Source organism: Lemur catta, unplaced genomic scaffold, assembly GCF_020740605.2.
Source record: "Lemur catta isolate mLemCat1 unplaced genomic scaffold, mLemCat1.pri scaffold_164_ctg1, whole genome shotgun sequence".
NCBI lineage: Eukaryota > Metazoa > Chordata > Mammalia > Primates > Lemuridae > Lemur > Lemur catta.
In genome coordinates this window covers 1-14,775 of record NW_025423784.1, presented here as the reverse complement: position 1 = coordinate 14,775, position 14,775 = coordinate 1, and the positions used below count along the sequence as shown (strand labels likewise).

The 14,775-nt window shown below is 57.8% G+C and overlaps 2 pseudogenes; both read right to left on the bottom strand.

Annotated features, from left to right (window-relative positions):
• Positions 1–3,791: 3,791 nt before the first annotated feature.
• Positions 3,792–3,883, bottom strand: LOC123629511 (annotated as a pseudogene).
• Positions 3,884–9,856: 5,973 nt separating this feature from the next.
• LOC123629507 lies at positions 9,857–9,948 on the bottom strand (annotated as a pseudogene).
• Between the last annotated feature and the right edge of the window lie 4,827 nt (positions 9,949–14,775).

The following is a 14,775-nucleotide window of genomic DNA, read 5'->3' as shown; positions in this document are numbered from 1 at the left end:
GATGTCAGATTCTGGCCACGTGCCCCCCTGGGCACAGGGGACCAGCAAAGACAAAGGTCTTTGGTACCAAGTGTTCATTCCACGGTGACAGATATTGCCACGCTTCTACTGTCCGGGCCTTGAGATCGTCAGTGGGTCAACTGTGAAACTCCCTGTACTCGACTTCCCTCTCGGGTAGGTCCCCGTCCCAACCCGCCGGCTCCTAGCACACACCCAGTGTCACTCTCTCCTCTCGGGGGATAAAGTTCCAGATGATCCGATCCGCTCCAAGGAGGAAGGGGAGCTGGCCGGGCCGCCCACTGTGCGCCCCACCCCCACCCCTGCCCACCCCCGTCATAGGGTCCCTTCTTTTCAGGCTGACACTGGCACCGGTTGTCGGGTGTCACCTAGCGGCCACTCTGATCAGCCATCGTGATCGCGGAAAGCCAGGTGACGTTGGGAGTTTAAGAGCTGACTCCCCGGGGCGGGGTGGGGGGTGGAGGGGGGGTGGAGGGCGGGGCGTGGTTCGGATCAGCGGCGGGGAGTAGAGCACGACCGGTCCCACTCCCTTCTTCCTGGGCCCGCAGCTCTGGGCCCCGCCCGAGGCAGCCCTCGCCTCTGGCGGCTCTCCGCCCACCCGCCCTGTTGTCTGCGGGAGGCGCCCCTCCTCCCGCTCCCTGCCTCCTCCCGGGACCATAGGCCTGTGCCCCTAGGTTTTTTTCTTTTTTTTTCACCCTTGTGTTTGTCTGTGTTTTATCTTGTTTTGTAGGCTTACTGAATATCATCTCGGATAAAAATTTAAATCACAGAATGCCTCATATTATATAACAAGATGTAGCGTTTTATCCTATGCCGAGAACGATGCGTTTTTCTCTTCGGGTCCATTTTCCTGTCCCGGAAGAAATACGAAGTTGCCCGTGATCCTTCCCCGATCATCTTCCAGATTCCTCGACTCGGAAACACTGTGAAGACGACGTATTCGATCGTATATCTCTGCGTGTGCACGTGGGCGCCCATACCTATTTCTTTTCGGCATCGGGCTCATATCTTTTGGCACCTAGGGGGGAAAAAAGAAGAAACCAAAAAAGGACAGAAAGATGTTCTGTCCTTTTACGCTCTCCTCCCCCAACCCCCCCAACTTTTGGGAACTCGTAGTCTGGCCTATGTCCCCAAGCAAGTTAAATCTTTTGTTAAAACTCCCAAGTGGTCCCCTGCCCCCAGGTGGGTGGCCGGCAGAGTTCACAGAGTTCACAGGCTTTGTTTTTGGCAGAGCCTGGACCATTGAAATCATTAACCTCAATCATTGCTAAAGCTGAGAACCACACGCTCCCCCCACCCATCCCCACCCACCCCCATCGCCCGCCTCCCGCGCCCTTTAAAAGCTCTCTATTTCTGCCCAGCCCTATGTTCGGGAACTTTGGGGGCTTGAGATGGGAAGGTCTACCTCATTTCCTCCTTTACCGGCCAAATAGACTCCCTCTTTTCTTCCTCCTCACACAGCTTGTCCTCGCTATTTGCCTCGTGGGCAATCGGCGGAGTTTTCGGTAACACCGAGACTTCTAAGTTGTGTCATCGGTCTTCTTTCTCTTTTTACTTTCTTTCCTCTTTCCTTTTTCTGTCTTTTTTTTTTTTGAGGCAGGATTCCTTTCACTCTGTCCTCTCCCAGCCAGGCCGCCTTAGCCTGATTGTAGCTCACGGCAAGCTTCAAATCCAGGGCTTAAGTGATCCTCTCTGCCTCAGCCTTCTGAGCCGCTGGGATTATAGGCAGATGCTGCCACACCAGGCATAATTTTTCTTTTTTTATATTTTGTTGGTAGAGACGAGGTCTCATCGTGTTACCCAGGCTGGTCTCCGGCTGCTGGGCTCAAGTCATGCTCCCGTCTCTGCCTCCCAAGTTGCTGGGGTCACAGGCATGAGCCACGGTGGCCAGCCAGGTTATTGAAAGGCGATCACTTTGCTATGCTGATACGAAACCCCAAATGTGCGAGTGTAAGGCACCAGACGGAGGGAGTCCCCGCACTACATTGTCACGGCCGTTGAGGGTGGCTCACGAAAAAGCTGGGATGGGGGTACACGGGAGTGATCAAGGGGATATATTCTAGTGGGATAGCGGAAATATAGAATGTCCTGAAAAACACGAAGTGTCAGAATGCCACAGCAGTCAGTAGCTCACAAACTTCCGTTCCATTGTGTCATGGCAGGCGGCTTACTTTTCTCCTCCTCCCTCGGGATGAGTAAAGCCTGACATAGAAAATGTCTACGTCTCATCCAAATCCGTCAAGACGATGGAAGGGGGAACTGGGAGAGGAATAAAGAAAAAACCAGGAAGAAGCAAATCCAGGGAGAAGGGGGACGAGGAGGAGCAGGAGGAAACTGCCTCCCCTGCCCCCGTGCTACCCAACGATACGTGAAGAATGGCCTCTTCCCTCACCTCCCACCCCGCAACTGTGCCTGGAGGTGTACCCTACGGCTACGGTCCTAAAAGAATGTATGACTACTTATAATAATGGAAGAAATGCGGTCTGATAGGTCTTTGTGCAGTGGGACACCTACCCGGCCAGGGCACTCACGGTGAATGGAGCTTGCAGGGCGGGCGGGAGGTTGCTCTGGGTGAGGCTGTGAGTTAGAGCGCCCCTCGTCCTGGGAAACGGGGTGCGGCCGGAAGGGCGGCCGCCCCCTCGCCCGTCACGCAACGCACGTTCGTGGGGAACCTGGTGCTAAACCATTCGTAGACGACCTGCTTCTGGGTCGGGGTTTCGTACGTAGCAGAGCAGCTCCCTGGCTGCGATCTATTGAAAGTCAGCCCTCGACACAAGGGTTTGTCCCGGCGGGCGGGTGCGCGCGCGCGCGCGCGCGCGCGTCCGGCCGGCCGGCGGCGGCCCCGCGGGGCGCGGGTCTCCCCGGGTCCGTCGGTCACCGCCTCCTCGGCCCCTCCCGTCGCTCCGGCCCTCCGCGCTGCCTCGGCCCCTCCCGCGCCAGGGCTACGGCGGGGTGTGGGGGGGGGGTGCGCGCGCGGGCACGCGGTGTGTCGGTCGGGGGCGCCGGGGAAGGTGGAGGGGGCGGCCCTCCCCTCCCCTCCCCTCCAGGCCGCGCCCGGAGTCACGCCTCGGGGTGGACCCCGACTCCCACCACGCGGCCTCCTCCCCGCGCGACCCTTCGGGGCTCGTCCTCCGGGCTGGGATCGGGGTTCCCCGGAGGAGCGCGATGGTCGGTGGGTGGGGGAGACGGGGCGACCGAGGCGCCGGCGGGGGAGGGGCCGCGCCGGTCTGGCCGCCGCGGCCCTCTCCGTCGCCGCGGGGGTGGAAGCGGTGGCCCTCCGGTCGGGGGACCGGCCGGTCGCCCCCGCCCTTCTTTCCCCCGAGAGTCGGGGTCGACCAGGAGGCCGGCGGGCCCCCGTGAGGGTAGGACGGCGGGGACCCGCTGTCTCCGCGCTCGCGCCCCCCGCCGGCGTCGCGCGCCGACGCCGCGGTACGCGGGGTCGACCAGATGTCCCCGTCACACTCAAGTCTCGGCGGGACCGCGGCCGGGGCCGGGCTCCTCGACGCTATGCCAGCGGTCACCGCCAGAGGGCTCCGTCCTCGCGGACTTCTCCACTCTTTTCTTTTCGTCTCCCTCCTCCCGCCCCGTCCCCGCCTCCCTCTCCCCCCCCCCCGCTAGCTCGCTCGCTCGCTCCTTCTTCCTTGCTTCGCTTCCAACCCCCCCCCCCCGCCCCCTGATTTCCTCCGCACGCGCGCAGTTATCAGGCTCACGAACTCTCCCGGGGACCTGGCGTGACTTTCATCGCAAACCGCCCCCCCCCAATCATGGTTTCACGTCACGCGGGGGATGTGCCGACACAGCAGGAGGCACACCTCACACGTGCGTGTGAACACGCAATCACCACGTTTATGAACTGGAAAGGGATCTGTCGGGTGTGACTTTGCGATCACTTCCCCTCCCCCCACCCCCCGCTGAGAATGAGTTTCCCCGGCCTCCTGTGGCCGCCTGGTAATCGCCTGCAGACGCCGTGGCCCGGGTCCGCCACAGGTTGCCCTCGGCTTCCCTTCGCGCAGTGCCCTGGGGTCCACCAGATGTCTCTGGCCAATTGGGGCCGTAGTGTGCCGTTGACGGTGTGGTCACTAGGTGTCGCTCCGGGCTCAGTATTCTTCCTTCTCGCTGTGACTTTGGTCTCTTTTGTTCAAAACTTCTTTCTTCCTTCCTCTTTTTCCCTGTTTCCATTCTCCCTTTTTCATCTCTTTCTCTCTTTTTGTTGCTTTTTTCGCGGCACATGGGTGATGTGTGTGTGTGTGTGTGTATGTGTGTGTGTGTGGAGGCAACGCGGCGTGAGGGAGAAGACACATCTCACACGTGCACGGGAACACCCGATCGTCACGCTTCTGAGTACCGACCGATGGATCTGGTACCGAATTTTTAATAGTTTTCTTCTATCTCTCTCTCTCTCCCTCCCTCTCTCTCTCTCTCCCCCCTCCCTCCCTCCCTCCCTCTCTATCCCTCCCTCTCTCTCCCTCTCTCTCTCCCCCGTGTCTCTCTCCCCCCCTCCCCCTCGCCCTCTTCTTCTGCCTCTCCCTCTCTCTCTCTCTCTCTCCCTCTCCCTCTCCTCCTCCTTCTCTTCCCTCCCTCCTTCCCTCTCTCTCTCTCTCTCTCTCTCTCTCTCCCCCTATCCCTCACCTCCTCCTACTCTTCCCTCCCTCCCTTTTTCTCTCTGTCACTCTCGCCCTCTCTCCCTCTGTCTCTCTCTCTCTCTTTCTTTTGTTTCTCTTTCCTCTTTTCTTTCTCACAGGGTCTCTTTGTGTTGCCCTCGCTAGAGTGGCGTGGCGTCAGTCTAGCTCACAGCAACCTCAAACTCCTCGACTTAAGCGATCCTTCTGCCTCAGCCTCCCGAATACCTGGGAATACCAGCACGTGCCACTGTGCCCGGCTAAGTTTGTTTCTATCTATTTTTAATTTTCCAGATAATTTATTTCTCTCTCTTTGTAGGGACGGGACGGGACGGGGAGGGGCTGGGCGAGGAGGGGGCGGTGTCTCGCTCTTGCTGAGGCTGGTCTCCAACTCCTGACCTTGAGCGATCCTCCCGCCTCGGCCTCCCAGAGTGCTAGGATTACAGGCGGGAGCCACTGCGCCCGGCCGTTTTTTCTATTTTCTATTTTTTTTATTTTTTAATTATGTAAGACTGACGGTGAGCACTGCCTGCCTGTGTTACTCCCTAGAGCTGACGGGTGAAGTTCCCAGCCTGTATCCCGGGGGGCCGTATGTCTCTTTATTACAAAAGCATCACTTGACTTGACTCCCTGCCACGCCCCCGCCCCCACCCCCGACCCACAACCAGGGATAACGGTGTGTACGTCCTCATCGACACATTATTTATGGCATTGGGGGAGGGGGCAGCAAAGGAAATACTGGTCCTGTAGAAGAAACATTCCCTCGCTCCACCGGTGGATCCAGTATGATCTTTATGTCCCAGAACTTGGTTCTGCTCTCCCTTTTAGTAGTGGGACGATGACCACTGCACTGGCACCAGCACCGCCCACACCAGCAGCGCCCCCGCCCCCCTACCGCCACACCACCACCACCATCACCGCCACCATAATTTTCCTATACCTTGTTCGGTTGGGGGATTTTTTTTTTGAGGCAGAGTCTCCCTCTGTTGCCCGGGCTAGACTGAGTTCCGTGGTGTCAGCCTAGCTCACCGCAACCTCAAACTCCTGGGCTTCAGTGATCCTACTGCCTCAGCCTCCCCAGTAGCTGGGAATACAGGCATGCGCCAGCATGCCCAGCTAATTTTATATGTGTGTGTGTGTGTGTGTGTGTGTGTGTGTGTGTGTGTGTGTGTGTGTCGGTGTATATACATATATATGTGTGGCCGTGTATATACATATACCGGAACGTGGCCCGACTGCAGTGACACCAGCTCCGTTAAGTCGTTCTGTGGGTAGGGAAAGAATTTAACCGGATAGGCCCCATCGATCGCTCATCTGTTCTGATAGTTTTGTGGCAGCCGTTTCCTGCCCCTTTCTTTCCTCTCTCTGTCTCTCTCCCCCGCCCCCACTCCCACCCCCAAATTTTTTCTAAGAAGACATTTAGGATGTCAGATTCTGGCCACGTGCCCCCCTGGGCACAGGGGACCAGCAAAGACAAAGGTCTTTGGTACCAAGTGTTCATTCCACGGTGACAGATATTGCCACGCTTCTACTGTCCGGGCCTTGAGATCGTCAGTGGGTCAACTGTGAAACTCCCTGTACTCGACTTCCCTCTCGGGTAGGTCCCCGTCCCAACCCGCCGGCTCCTAGCACACACCCAGTGTCACTCTCTCCTCTCGGGGGATAAAGTTCCAGATGATCCGATCCGCTCCAAGGAGGAAGGGGAGCTGGCCGGGCCGCCCACTGTGCGCCCCACCCCCACCCCTGCCCACCCCCGTCATAGGGTCCCTTCTTTTCAGGCTGACACTGGCACCGGTTGTCGGGTGTCACCTAGCGGCCACTCTGATCAGCCATCGTGATCGCGGAAAGCCAGGTGACGTTGGGAGTTTAAGAGCTGACTCCCCGGGGCGGGGTGGGGGGTGGAGGGGGGGTGGAGGGCGGGGCGTGGTTCGGATCAGCGGCGGGGAGTAGAGCACGACCGGTCCCACTCCCTTCTTCCTGGGCCCGCAGCTCTGGGCCCCGCCCGAGGCAGCCCTCGCCTCTGGCGGCTCTCCGCCCACCCGCCCTGTTGTCTGCGGGAGGCGCCCCTCCTCCCGCTCCCTGCCTCCTCCCGGGACCATAGGCCTGTGCCCCTAGGTTTTTTTCTTTTTTTTTCACCCTTGTGTTTGTCTGTGTTTTATCTTGTTTTGTAGGCTTACTGAATATCATCTCGGATAAAAATTTAAATCACAGAATGCCTCATATTATATAACAAGATGTAGCGTTTTATCCTATGCCGAGAACGATGCGTTTTTCTCTTCGGGTCCATTTTCCTGTCCCGGAAGAAATACGAAGTTGCCCGTGATCCTTCCCCGATCATCTTCCAGATTCCTCGACTCGGAAACACTGTGAAGACGACGTATTCGATCGTATATCTCTGCGTGTGCACGTGGGCGCCCATACCTATTTCTTTTCGGCATCGGGCTCATATCTTTTGGCACCTAGGGGGGAAAAAAGAAGAAACCAAAAAAGGACAGAAAGATGTTCTGTCCTTTTACGCTCTCCTCCCCCAACCCCCCCAACTTTTGGGAACTCGTAGTCTGGCCTATGTCCCCAAGCAAGTTAAATCTTTTGTTAAAACTCCCAAGTGGTCCCCTGCCCCCAGGTGGGTGGCCGGCAGAGTTCACAGAGTTCACAGGCTTTGTTTTTGGCAGAGCCTGGACCATTGAAATCATTAACCTCAATCATTGCTAAAGCTGAGAACCACACGCTCCCCCCCACCCATCCCCACCCACCCCCATCGCCCGCCTCCCGCGCCCTTTAAAAGCTCTCTATTTCTGCCCAGCCCTATGTTCGGGAACTTTGGGGGCTTGAGATGGGAAGGTCTACCTCATTTCCTCCTTTACCGGCCAAATAGACTCCCTCTTTTCTTCCTCCTCACACAGCTTGTCCTCGCTATTTGCCTCGTGGGCAATCGGCGGAGTTTTCGGTAACACCGAGACTTCTAAGTTGTGTCATCGGTCTTCTTTCTCTTTTTACTTTCTTTCCTCTTTCCTTTTTCTGTCTTTTTTTTTTTTTGAGGCAGGATTCCTTTCACTCTGTCCTCTCCCAGCCAGGCCGCCTTAGCCTGATTGTAGCTCACGGCAAGCTTCAAATCCAGGGCTTAAGTGATCCTCTCTGCCTCAGCCTTCTGAGCCGCTGGGATTATAGGCAGATGCTGCCACACCAGGCATAATTTTTCTTTTTTTATATTTTGTTGGTAGAGACGAGGTCTCATCGTGTTACCCAGGCTGGTCTCCGGCTGCTGGGCTCAAGTCATGCTCCCGTCTCTGCCTCCCAAGTTGCTGGGGTCACAGGCATGAGCCACGGTGGCCAGCCAGGTTATTGAAAGGCGATCACTTTGCTATGCTGATACGAAACCCCAAATGTGCGAGTGTAAGGCACCAGACGGAGGGAGTCCCCGCACTACATTGTCACGGCCGTTGAGGGTGGCTCACGAAAAAGCTGGGATGGGGGTACACGGGAGTGATCAAGGGGATATATTCTAGTGGGATAGCGGAAATATAGAATGTCCTGAAAAACACGAAGTGTCAGAATGCCACAGCAGTCAGTAGCTCACAAACTTCCGTTCCATTGTGTCATGGCAGGCGGCTTACTTTTCTCCTCCTCCCTCGGGATGAGTAAAGCCTGACATAGAAAATGTCTACGTCTCATCCAAATCCGTCAAGACGATGGAAGGGGGAACTGGGAGAGGAATAAAGAAAAAACCAGGAAGAAGCAAATCCAGGGAGAAGGGGGACGAGGAGGAGCAGGAGGAAACTGCCTCCCCCTGCCCCCGTGCTACCCAACGATACGTGAAGAATGGCCTCTTCCCTCACCTCCCACCCCGCAACTGTGCCTGGAGGTGTACCCTACGGCTACGGTCCTAAAAGAATGTATGACTACTTATAATAATGGAAGAAATGCGGTCTGATAGGTCTTTGTGCAGTGGGACACCTACCCGGCCAGGGCACTCACGGTGAATGGAGCTTGCAGGGCGGGCGGGAGGTTGCTCTGGGTGAGGCTGTGAGTTAGAGCGCCCCTCGTCCTGGGAAACGGGGTGCGGCCGGAAGGGCGGCCGCCCCCCCTCGCCCGTCACGCAACGCACGTTCGTGGGGAACCTGGTGCTAAACCATTCGTAGACGACCTGCTTCTGGGTCGGGGTTTCGTACGTAGCAGAGCAGCTCCCTGGCTGCGATCTATTGAAAGTCAGCCCTCGACACAAGGGTTTGTCCCGGCGGGCGGGTGCGCGCGCGCGCGCGCGCGCGCAGCGTCCGGCCGGCCGGCGGCGGCCCCGCGGGGCGCGGGTCTCCCCGGGTCCGTCGGTCACCGCCTCCTCGGCCCCTCCCGTCGCTCCGGCCCTCCGCGCTGCCTCGGCCCCCTCCCGCGCCAGGGCTACGGCGGGGTGTGGGGGGGGTGCGCGCTGCGGGCACGCGGTGTGTCGGTCGGGGGCGCCGGGGAAGGTGGAGGGGGCGGCCCTCCCCTCCCCTCCCCTCCAGGCCGCGCCCGGAGTCACGCCTCGGGGTGGACCCCGACTCCCACCACGCGGCCTCCTCCCCGCGCGACCCTTCGGGGCTCGTCCTCCGGGCTGGGATCGGGGTTCCCCGGAGGAGCGCGATGGTCGGTGGGTGGGGGAGACGGGGCGACCGAGGCGCCGGCGGGGGAGGGGCCGCGCCGGTCTGGCCGCCGCGGCCCTCTCCGTCGCCGCGGGGGTGGAAGCGGTGGCCCTCCGGTCGGGGGACCGGCCGGTCGCCCCCGCCCTTCTTTCCCCCGAGAGTCGGGGTCGACCAGGAGGCCGGCGGGCCCCCGTGAGGGTAGGACGGCGGGGACCCGCTGTCTCCGCGCTCGCGCCCCCGCCGGCGTCGCGCGCCGACGCCGCGGTACGCGGGGTCGACCAGATGTCCCCGTCACACTCAAGTCTCGGCGGGACCGCGGCCGGGGCCGGGCTCCTCGACGCTATGCCAGCGGTCCACCGCCAGAGGGCTCCGTCCTCGCGGACTTCTCCACTCTTTTCTTTTCGTCTCCCTCCTCCCGCCCCGTCCCCGCCCCCCCCTCCCCCCCCCCCCGCTAGCTCGCTCGCTCGCTCCTTCTTCCTTGCTTCGCTTCCAATCCCCCCCCGCCCCCTGTTTTCCTCCGCACGCGCGCAGTTATCAGGCTCAGGAACTCTCCCGGGGACCTGGCGTGACTTTCATCGCAAACCGCCCCCCCCAATCATGGTTTCACGTCACGCGGGGGATGTGCCGACACAGCAGGAGGCACACCTCACACGTGCGTGTGAACACGCAATCACCACGTTTATGAACTGGAAAGGGATCTGTCGGGTGTGCCTTTGCGATCACTTCCCCTCCCCCCACCCCCCGCTGAGAATGAGTTTCTCCCGGCCTCCTGTGGCCGCCTGGTAATCGCCTGCAGACGCCGTGGCCCGGGTCCGCCACAGGTTGCCCTCGGCTTCCCTTCGCGCAGTGCCCTGGGGTCCACCAGATGTCTCTGGCCAATTGGGGCCGTAGTGTGCCGTTGACGGTGTGGTCACTAGGTGTCGCTCCGGGCTCAGTATTCTTCCTTCTCGCTGTGACTTTGGTCTCTTTTGTTCAAAACTTCTTTCTTCCTTCCCCTTTTTCCCTGTTTCCATTCTCCCTTTTTCATCTCTTTCTCTCTTTTTGTTGCTTTTTTCGCGGCACATGGGTGATGTGTGTGTGTGTGTGTGTGTATGTGTGTGTGTGTGGAGGAAACGCGGCGTGAGGGAGAAGACACATCTCACACGTGCACGGGAACACCCGATCGTCACGCTTCTGAGTACCGACCGATGGATCTGGTACCGAATTTTTAATAGTTTTCTTCTATCTCTCTCTCTCTCCCTCCCTCTCTCTCTCTCTCCCCCCTCCCTCCCTCCCTCCCTCTCTATCCCTCCCTCTCTCTCCCTCTCTCTCTCCCCCGTGTCTCTCTCCCCCCCCTCCCCCTCGCCCTCTTCTTCTGCCTCTCCCTCTCTCTCTCTCTCTCTCCCTCTCCCTCTCCTCCTCCTTCTCTTCCCTCCCTCCTTCCCTCTCTCTCTCTCTCTCTCTCTCTCTCTCCCCCTATCCCTCACCTCCTCCTACTCTTCCCTCCCTCCCTTTTTCTCTCTGTCACTCTCGCCCTCTCTCCCTCTGTCTCTCTCTCTCTCTTTCTTTTGTTTCTCTTTCCTCTTTTCTTTCTCACAGGGTCTCTTTGTGTTGCCCTCGCTAGAGTGGCGTGGCGTCAGTCTAGCTCACAGCAACCTCAAACTCCTCGACTTAAGCGATCCTTCTGCCTCAGCCTCCCGAATACCTGGGAATACCAGCACGTGCCACTGTGCCCGGCTAAGTTTGTTTCTATCTATTTTTAATTTTCCAGATAATTTATTTCTCTCTCTTTGTAGGGACGGGACGGGACGGGGAGGGGCTGGGCGAGGAGGGGGCGGTGTCTCGCTCTTGCTGAGGCTGGTCTCCAACTCCTGACCTTGAGCGATCCTCCCGCCTCGGCCTCCCAGAGTGCTAGGATTACAGGCGGGAGCCACAGCGCCCGGCCGTTTTTTCTATTTTCTATTTTTTTTATTTTTTAATTATGTAAGACTGACGGTGAGCACTGCCTGCCTGTGTTACTCCCTAGAGCTGACGGGTGAAGTTCCCAGCCTGTATCCCGGGGGGCCGTATGTCTCTTTATTACAAAAGCATCACTTGACTTGACTCCCTGCCACGCCCCCCGCCCCCACCCCCCGACCCACAACCAGGGATAACGGTGTGTACGTCCTCATCGACACATTATTTATGGCATTGGGGGAGGGGGCAGCAAAGGAAATACTGGTCCTGTAGAAGAAACATTCCCTCGCTCCACCGGTGGATCCAGTATGATCTTTATGTCCCAGAACTTGGTTCTGCTCTCCCTTTTAGTAGTGGACGATGACCACTGCACTGGCACCAGCACCGCCCACACCAGCAGCGCCCCCGCCCCCCTACCGCCACACCACCACCACCATCACCGCCACCATAATTTTCCTATACCTTGTTCGGTTGGGGGATTTTTTTTTTGAGGCAGAGTCTCCCTCTGTTGCCCGGGCTAGACTGAGTTCCGTGGTGTCAGCCTAGCTCACCGCAACCTCAAACTCCTGGGCTTCAGTGATCCTACTGCCTCAGCCTCCCCAGTAGCTGGGAATACAGGCATGCGCCAGCATGCCCAGCTAATTTTATATGTGTGTGTGTGTGTGTGTGTGTGTGTGTGTGTGTGTGTGTGTGTGTGTGTGTGTGTCGGTGTATATACATATATATGTGTGGCCGTGTATATACATATACCGGAACGTGGCCCGACTGCAGTGACACCAGCTCCGTTAAGTCGTTCTGTGGGTAGGGAAAGAATTTAACCGGATAGGCCCCATCGATCGCTCATCTGTTCTGATAGTTTTGTGGCAGCCGTTTCCTGCCCCTTTCTTTCCTCTCTCTGTCTCTCTCCCCCGCCCCCACTCCACCCCCAAATTTTTTCTAAGAAGACATTTAGGATGTCAGATTCTGGCCACGTGCCCCCCTGGGCACAGGGGACCAGCAAAGACAAAGGTCTTTGGTACCAAGTGTTCATTCCACGGTGACAGATATTGCCACGCTTCTACTGTCCGGGCCTTGAGATCGTCAGTGGGTCAACTGTGAAACTCCCTGTACTCGACTTCCCTCTCGGGTAGGTCCCCGTCCCAACCCGCCGGCTCCTAGCACACACCCAGTGTCACTCTCTCCTCTCGGGGATAAAGTTCCAGATGATCCGATCCGCTCCAAGGAGGAAGGGGAGCTGGCCGGGCCGCCCACTGTGCGCCCCACCCCCACCCCTGCCCACCCCCGTCATAGGGTCCCTTCTTTTCAGGCTGACACTGGCACCGGTTGTCGGGTGTCACCTAGCGGCCACTCTGATCAGCCATCGTGATCGCGGAAAGCCAGGTGACGTTGGGAGTTTAAGAGCTGACTCCCCGGGGCGGGGTGGGGGGTGGAGGGGGGGTGGAGGGCGGGGCGTGGTTCGGATCAGCGGCGGGGAGTAGAGCACGACCGGTCCCACTCCCTTCTTCCTGGGCCCGCAGCTCTGGGCCCCGCCCGAGGCAGCCCTCGCCTCTGGCGGCTCTCCGCCCACCCGCCCTGTTGTCTGCGGGAGGCGCCCCTCCTCCCGCTCCCTGCCTCCTCCCGGGACCATAGGCCTGTGCCCCTAGGTTTTTTTCTTTTTTTTTCACCCTTGTGTTTGTCTGTGTTTTATCTTGTTTTGTAGGCTTACTGAATATCATCTCGGATAAAAATTTAAATCACAGAATGCCTCATATTATATAACAAGATGTAGCGTTTTATCCTATGCCGAGAACGATGCGTTTTTTCTCTTCGGGTCCATTTTCCTGTCCCGGAAGAAATACGAAGTTGCCCGTGATCCTTCCCCGATCATCTTCCAGATTCCTCGACTCGGAAACACTGTGAAGACGACGTATTCGATCGTATATCTCTGCGTGTGCACGTGGGCGCCCATACCTATTTCTTTTCGGCATCGGGCTCATATCTTTTGGCACCTAGGGGGGAAAAAAGAAGAAACCAAAAAAGGACAGAAAGATGTTCTGTCCTTTTACGCTCTCCTCCCCCAACCCCCCCAACTTTTGGGAACTCGTAGTCTGGCCTATGTCCCCAAGCAAGTTAAATCTTTTGTTAAAACTCCCAAGTGGTCCCCTGCCCCCAGGTGGGTGGCCGGCAGAGTTCACAGAGTTGACAGGCTTTGTTTTTGGCAGAGCCTGGACCATTGAAATCATTAACCTCAATCATTGCTAAAGCTGAGAACCACACGCTCCCCCCACCCATCCCCACCCACCCCCATCGCCCGCCTCCCGCGCCCTTTAAAAGCTCTCTATTTCTGCCCAGCCCTATGTTCGGGAACTTTGGGGGCTTGAGATGGGAAGGTCTACCTCATTTCCTCCTTTACCGGCCAAATAGACTCCCTCTTTTCTTCCTCCTCACACAGCTTGTCCTCGCTATTTGCCTCGTGGGCAATCGGCGGAGTTTTCGGTAACACCGAGACTTCTAAGTTGTGTCATCGGTCTTCTTTCTCTTTTTACTTTCTTTCCTCTTTCCTTTTTCTGTCTTTTTTTTTTTTGAGGCAGGATTCCTTTCACTCTGTCCTCTCCCAGCCAGGCCGCCTTAGCCTGATTGTAGCTCACGGCAAGCTTCAAATCCAGGGCTTAAGTGATCCTCTCTGCCTCAGCCTTCTGAGCCGCTGGGATTATAGGCAGATGCTGCCACACCAGGCATAATTTTTCTTTTTTTATATTTTGTTGGTAGAGACGAGGTCTCATCGTGTTACCCAGGCTGGTCTCCGGCTGCTGGGCTCAAGTCATGCTCCCGTCTCTGCCTCCCAAGTTGCTGGGGTCACAGGCATGAGCCACGGTGGCCAGCCAGGTTATTGAAAGGCGATCACTTTGCTATGCTGATACGAAACCCCAAATGTGCGAGTGTAAGGCACCAGACGGAGGGAGTCCCCGCACTACATTGTCACGGCCGTTGAGGGTGGCTCACGAAAAAGCTGGGATGGGGGTACACGGGAGTGATCAAGGGGATATATTCTAGTGGGATAGCGGAAATATAGAATGTCCTGAAAAACACGAAGTGTCAGAATGCCACAGCAGTCAGTAGCTCACAAACTTCCGTTCCATTGTGTCATGGCAGGCGGCTTACTTTTCTCCTCCTCCCTCGGGATGAGTAAAGCCTGACATAGAAAATGTCTACGTCTCATCCAAATCCGTCAAGACGATGGAAGGGGGAACTGGGAGAGGAATAAAGAAAAAACCAGGAAGAAGCAAATCCAGGGAGAAGGGGGACGAGGAGGAGCAGGAGGAAACTGCCTCCCCTGCCCCCGTGCTACCCAACGATACGTGAAGAATGGCCTCTTCCCTCACCTCCCACCCCGCAACTGTGCCTGGAGGTGTACCCTACGGCTACGGTCCTAAAAGAATGTATGACTACTTATAATAATGGAAGAAATGCGGTCTGATAGGTCTTTGTGCAGTGGGACACCTACCCGGCCAGGGCACTCACGGTGAATGGAGCTTGCAGGGCGGGCGGGAGGTTGCTCTGGGTGAGGCTGTGAGTTAGAGCGCCCCTCGTCCTGGGAAACGGGGTGCGGC